The following is a 6,000-nucleotide window of genomic DNA, read 5'->3' as shown; positions in this document are numbered from 1 at the left end:
GAAGGAGAAGGATTCTCATCCAAAATCGAGTTCTTCTCATGGTGGGAAGAAGATTGACAAATCTAAAGTGCGATTCTTTAATTGTCATGAGGTGGGCCATTATGCAACTAATTGTCCATTGAAGAAATCCAAGAAGGGATCCTCGGAAGGATCTAAAGGTGAGGCATTGGCCTCTCAGTTCGAACTGGATTTTACCCTCATCGCATGCATGGTTTCATCGATGATGGGTTGTGGTTGGTTTCTTGACAGTGGAGCCTCATTCCACATGACCAGTGATAAGAGTTTGTTCAGTACCTTGGAGGAGAAGGACCTCCAGATGTGCATAGAGATGGGTGATGATGGAAAGTACTGTGTTTCAGGTGAAGGTACGGTTGCTTTTTAGAGGGAGAATGGAGCTTTCATCACCTTGACTGATGTGAAGTATGTGCCAGGACTGAAAAAGAACTTGGTATCAATTGCGATGTTGGAGGACAAAGGCTATGATGTAGTCTTCAGTAAGGGAAAGGTTTTCCTTAGACACATCACCACGAGACAGGTGAAACAGATTGGTTCACGAGACAAGAACCTATATGCTCTTAAGGTTCAAGATGCATGCAAAGCCTTGAGGAGCAAGGCAACTGTTGGAGACTTGGTGGTTAAGAGGGAGAGTAAATTACCTCTCAACATGCAATGCCAGAAGAAGTCTCAGATAGTTGTGGAGGATCCAAAATCGGTGAAGCAACTTCAAGAGGTTATGGAGTGGACACAACTGGAGAAACAAAGAGGAGACTGAGTGGAGGCATCCACTCATGCTGAGACCTCCAGTAGGAGGAAATTTCGACCCAAGTGGGCAGACGGATCACATGCATCCATACCTCCAGGTGTGAGGTGGGGCGATGTGAAGTGATAGTCCCAGGATGACTGAAATAGGGGTAGGATCCTTGAGGTACCTAGCCTCTTTGATTAGACCTTGCTACGAGAGCCCCGACAAGTAGTAGCAGGACTGGTTAAGTGGGTAGAGACGGATGCAGATGGAGCGGTAGAGTGAGCTTCAACATCAGAGGATGTTTCTAGCCCAACAGGGAGGTCAGTTGGGAGATCAGCTACTTACTTCTCAGCAACTGAGTTGCAGTGCAGTAATGGGCAGCGTAATGCAACATGATGAGAGGAGGTATAGTGCAGATGTAATGTTGGGAGATAGGACCAGCAACAGCATAGATGCAGTAGGAGGAATCAGTGTGATTGATGCAGTCAGAGATCAAAGTGACAGAGGCTAGAGCAATCAGATACTAAAGAGCACAAAGGTGTAGAGTTTTCAGTCGACAGAGGCAATAATAGTCAGATACGTTGATGACAGAGGCATCATTCTGATTCAGGTTGGATATTTTTTGCTTCTAGAGTTGCTGGAGCAACAACACTTGAGAGAAGTGTTGCATGCAGAACATTCCAAAGGTTCAGGATCAAGTTTGAGTTGAATGCCTTTCTTGTTGAGAGGGAGTGTTGAAAATAACAACAAGAAATGATAAAAATAGAAATTCTAAAAATAACATTGCTATAACTAGCATTTCAAGATATACTCCAACTCTATTGGAAATAGCAAAAAATAGAAATGCTAAAAATAACATTGCTATAAATAAAATTGCAGGATAGATTCCAATTTTAATTAGTCCCTGAATTAAAATTGAGAATTAAAATTTAAATTTGGTCTCAGCAGCTGTTTGAAAAATAATTAATTAATTCATCTCGAGTTAATTAGTTGGAGAAAATCAAACATGAAGTCTTTGTGAAGACATGCAACAATTATCCCTTTGATTGAGGAAGTTATCCCTTAATTAAGGAGATAAGGATGAGTTGTATTTGAGTTGTAATTAGTTAGCTTAGTTAACTGAGTTAAGTCAAGTTAAATTACTTCCAAACAGTTTGTGAAACTAATTGTGAGTTTAGTCAGTTAATGCATGCATGCATGCAACTAGTGTTCTCTAGATAATTGAATATTCTCTCATAAATAACTCATGCGTGTCAGTTCAGAGAAAGACCTAGTTGAGATTAAAGGAAGGTACCTTGTACTACTAGTTGGAGGTTTTCCCCTATAAAGGAAACTCATCCATGCAGAAGGAATTATCTCCTTTAGGATTGCGCAATTATTTCAGAGGTCAGTGTTGTGTGTGAGAGGATTATTCGCACAAGTTGCAGGTGGAGGACCCAAGAGAAACTGCGCAAGGAAATAGGAGGCTTGGAGGATTGAAAGAAGGCATATGTGTTGTCTATTCTGTCTATGAGCAACAATGAGGGATTGTACAGAGAGCTGGATAGCTTGTGAGCTAAATCTTTGTGTAATATTGAGATATTTCCACTTGTATGATAATACAGATAGTGGGGTTTTTAGCTGAGGCTTTCCCAGTGTATTCTTCTGTGTTTCATGTGTATGATTTCTTCTCATCTGTTATATGTGTTCTATTTGATCTTGCTCAAAATTGATTAAGCTTCCGCAAGTTTGTTTGTAGAAGTAGATCAAGTATTTTGCTTTAGTATATTGCATTATCAGGTGATCTACGGTGAGAATTTCTACACTTTTCACATCTCCACCATAGGACTAGGTGCAGTGATCAGAGGCTTAGCCTTAAGACACTAATTCCTTTAGTATTCTATTGGGGGCCTTTTTCCTTTGTTAATTCTCTACCCTCTTGTTTCTATTGGTTTCCTCTTGACTAAGCGCTAACACATCAAAGCCCCTTCCATCGACTTTTTTCAATTGCAAAGTCTTATAAAGTGCTGAACTCATCAATCCTTTGATTTCTAGCCTTCTGATGTGACGTCATCACTCACATGTGTCAGCCAGATATGGCCCATTAGGCCCCCTCAAAATGCCAAAACTGCCTACCACGTGTCCTTCCACATTGCCATGTCACACTGATATCAGATGCCACGTGTCCTTATCGTAGCCAATCTTGTGCTGCCATGCATCATTATCAGAGGCAATCATGTGCTGCCATGAGTCATTATCGGAGCCAATATTGTGCCACCACGCGTCCTGCTGGAGGAGAGAGAAAAGGGCCCATCCACCCTTGGTTTTGCGATGAAATCCTTTGTAAACTTATATTTGAGTCCCTCGATGATTTTACACTATATCAGAACTTTATGTGTATCGCAACCTTTTAAAGGTTGTCACATTCAGAAGTTCCGATTTCTGATCTTCGATGTTTCGATATGCTTGAAGTTCTGATTATCGAACACTTATGTTCCATTCTGCTTGAAGTTCCTATTGCCGACTGCCGATGTGGTGATGTTGTGATTGTCGATATGCCATGTAGCCTTGATGTGTGATAGCTGATATGGATTGATTTTCGGGGTTGCGATCACTGATGTGGCTGGACCTTTGATCTCTGATATGCGATATTCCTTTCTGCCTAAGGCTTAAGTCCCTGAACTTCAACATGCCATAACTTTTGATCCAAGAGTCAATTTTTGGAGTTCCACATATCATTGTAAAGCTTATTCAAAGCACTTTTCAATGGGGTAGGTCCTATATGGGCTTTGAGTCCTTCTTCTTGGAAGATGACTGTGAACTTCTCTACCTATTGACTCTTTGGTAAGTTGAACACCAACTATCATGATGATCATTTTATGGCTTCTTCAGTAATCTTGCAACTACCATGGAGTTCCATCCAAACAATTAATAATCATGCTGACCCTTGTTTGACACCAAAGCCAACACTTACACAACCACCTATACAACATCAAATGTCCAACATTTTTGCTTCTTTTCTATAATGCTTTGAATATGAGCATAACTTAGGAGACCAAGCTTGCTTTTAATGATTTATCATTTATTCAACCATTAATGACGAGTCACATTATTGCTCATCAAGGTTGGGACATGCAAGGGTTCCTTATGTGATGGAGAATAAAGTGCTTAAGGAACTAGGTGATGGCTAATGAGGGGGGTAGAGCTCATGTTAGGATTTGTCCCACACATTAATTAATGTCCCAAACATTTTTTTTTTCATTTTAACTTTCTTTTTCTTTCATTGTGGCCATACTATGCTTTTATCTTTGTTTTAGTTGCATCAACCTTGGAATTTGTGATTTTCTAAGGACTCAATTGAAACATCAAGCTCCAAGGTGATGATGATCCACAAGTAAGGCTCCACAACAAGGGAAATCCACATACAAGGTCCCTTAGTCCTTCTCCAAGTGCTTCAAGGCTCTAATGCATCTCCTAGGACACGTGCCTCTAGTAGGCTCACCCACCTATATATCTACTCCCTCAACACAAGCATCCATAAGTCAAGTGTAGGCCACCATGTAGTCACCTTACAATCCCATGCCATGTAGAGCTGAATACCACCCTCTAGGATGATCAATGCTCCTCCTCAAATAGAAGGCATCCTCTAAGCAAGAAACTACCTCTCATGTGTATCCTACATGAGGAATACTATGTCCCATAATCATCCAATGCTTTAAGTATAAATGACAAAAAATCATCCATTCAAGGTCAAATAATTAATAAGTGAGCCACATCCATTGTGCATATGTGTCGCAAAACAACTAAGAGTCAACCATACACTATGCACTCCACATCATTGCAAGCAACACCAAACATGATATAAACACTTTTGGAGTAACCATAAAAGCCAACACTTTTTCTTTACAAAGAAAGTGTTTTCACCAACACTTGTTATCACCCAATGCAACCCAACCAAACTTTCCATCTACAAATTTGTGCCTGCTGCAATCTTAGAGTCAACCTAAACATCCTCCTCCTTCAAAGCATCACACCTCTTCATAAAGCAATTAGAAGGCTCACAAATGGAGGAAACCAATTCAATAGGACTAATATGTAAGGAGGTATGCTCGCATATACTAAAGTTATAGGTGTTCCTACATGCTCTTGTGTATCTTGTAATGTCTGAGTAAACAATCACAACCTATTGTATGATGGAATAGATGGAAAAATAAAGGTGGGTGCATATACAGAGAGGAAGCTTCCATAATTGAAATGAGTGTAGCTCATTTAACATGGGGGGTAGAGTGCCCACCAAATGAAACTCTGCATGGAGTAAGGTACACTTGTGACTGCAATTTGATTTGCTTTGTTCATGGGAGAGGTTAGAGATGATGGTATTTGGTGCATGAGAGTCCAGATAAGGAAAATCCATCTTGCACTTAGATATAAGGAGCCACTAAGCGTCAATTATGGCAAGTACAAGGAGGTTGATAACATATCATGATATTTCTTGGTCCAAAGATGTAGAGAGAGTGTGGCTTGATGTTTATGTAGTTGGTTGTTACATCCAACATACTCGATTCTTGAGGGAAATTTCTAACTTGTACAAACAATAAAATTATTCGAGATAAATAACGTATAAAACATGAAAACAATTTCAATCTAGGGATGGAAGTAACACTACATGTAGGAAGGGTAGTAGTCTTAATCTGAAAATTGGTCAACTCAGAGTGCATGAATTCTAGCTCATTGAGAACTTCGAGGAGAAGTATTAGGTCAACAATAATTTTCATCTCTGTCTTGAATTTTTCATCACTATTGGATATTCTATTATCAATGTTTTTTATTTTTTTGGTATTATTATATTATGGTTTTATTTTCTTTTCCTAAAAATTTTAATCCTCGGAGGATTTTATTGTATGTTTTACTGAATTTGACTATAGGTCTACATGCATTTACCTTTTCCTCATGGCCTCACTCTATGGGATCACACCTCCCTGGTTTTAACCTTGTCTATTCTCTTGAGCTTTACTCTGCCTTTCATGCCCCATGGTTTTATTCCTAGTCCTCCTTGAATATACCTCTTCATTTATTTGGATTGTTGTTATCCACCACCCCTTGTGATACCCTTTTCAGGTTAGGCTACTCCAAGTCGCTTGACCACATGGCAAGCATCATCTTTCCTCCTAGAAACATGGAGGGGGAAGAGGGAAATGGGGTTCCTCCCTTATATCCAACTCTCCTCCTCTTTGATAGGTCTATCCCAAGAAAAAACAACTACTCTAGCAATAATG

Source organism: Pinus tabuliformis, chromosome 6 (genome assembly GCF_031772625.1).
Source record: "Pinus tabuliformis cultivar Carrire ecotype Pingquan chromosome 6, CPIR1, whole genome shotgun sequence".
Classification (NCBI taxonomy): Eukaryota; Viridiplantae; Streptophyta; class Pinopsida; order Pinales; family Pinaceae; genus Pinus; species Pinus tabuliformis.
Note: the sequence above shows the minus strand (reverse complement) of the source record.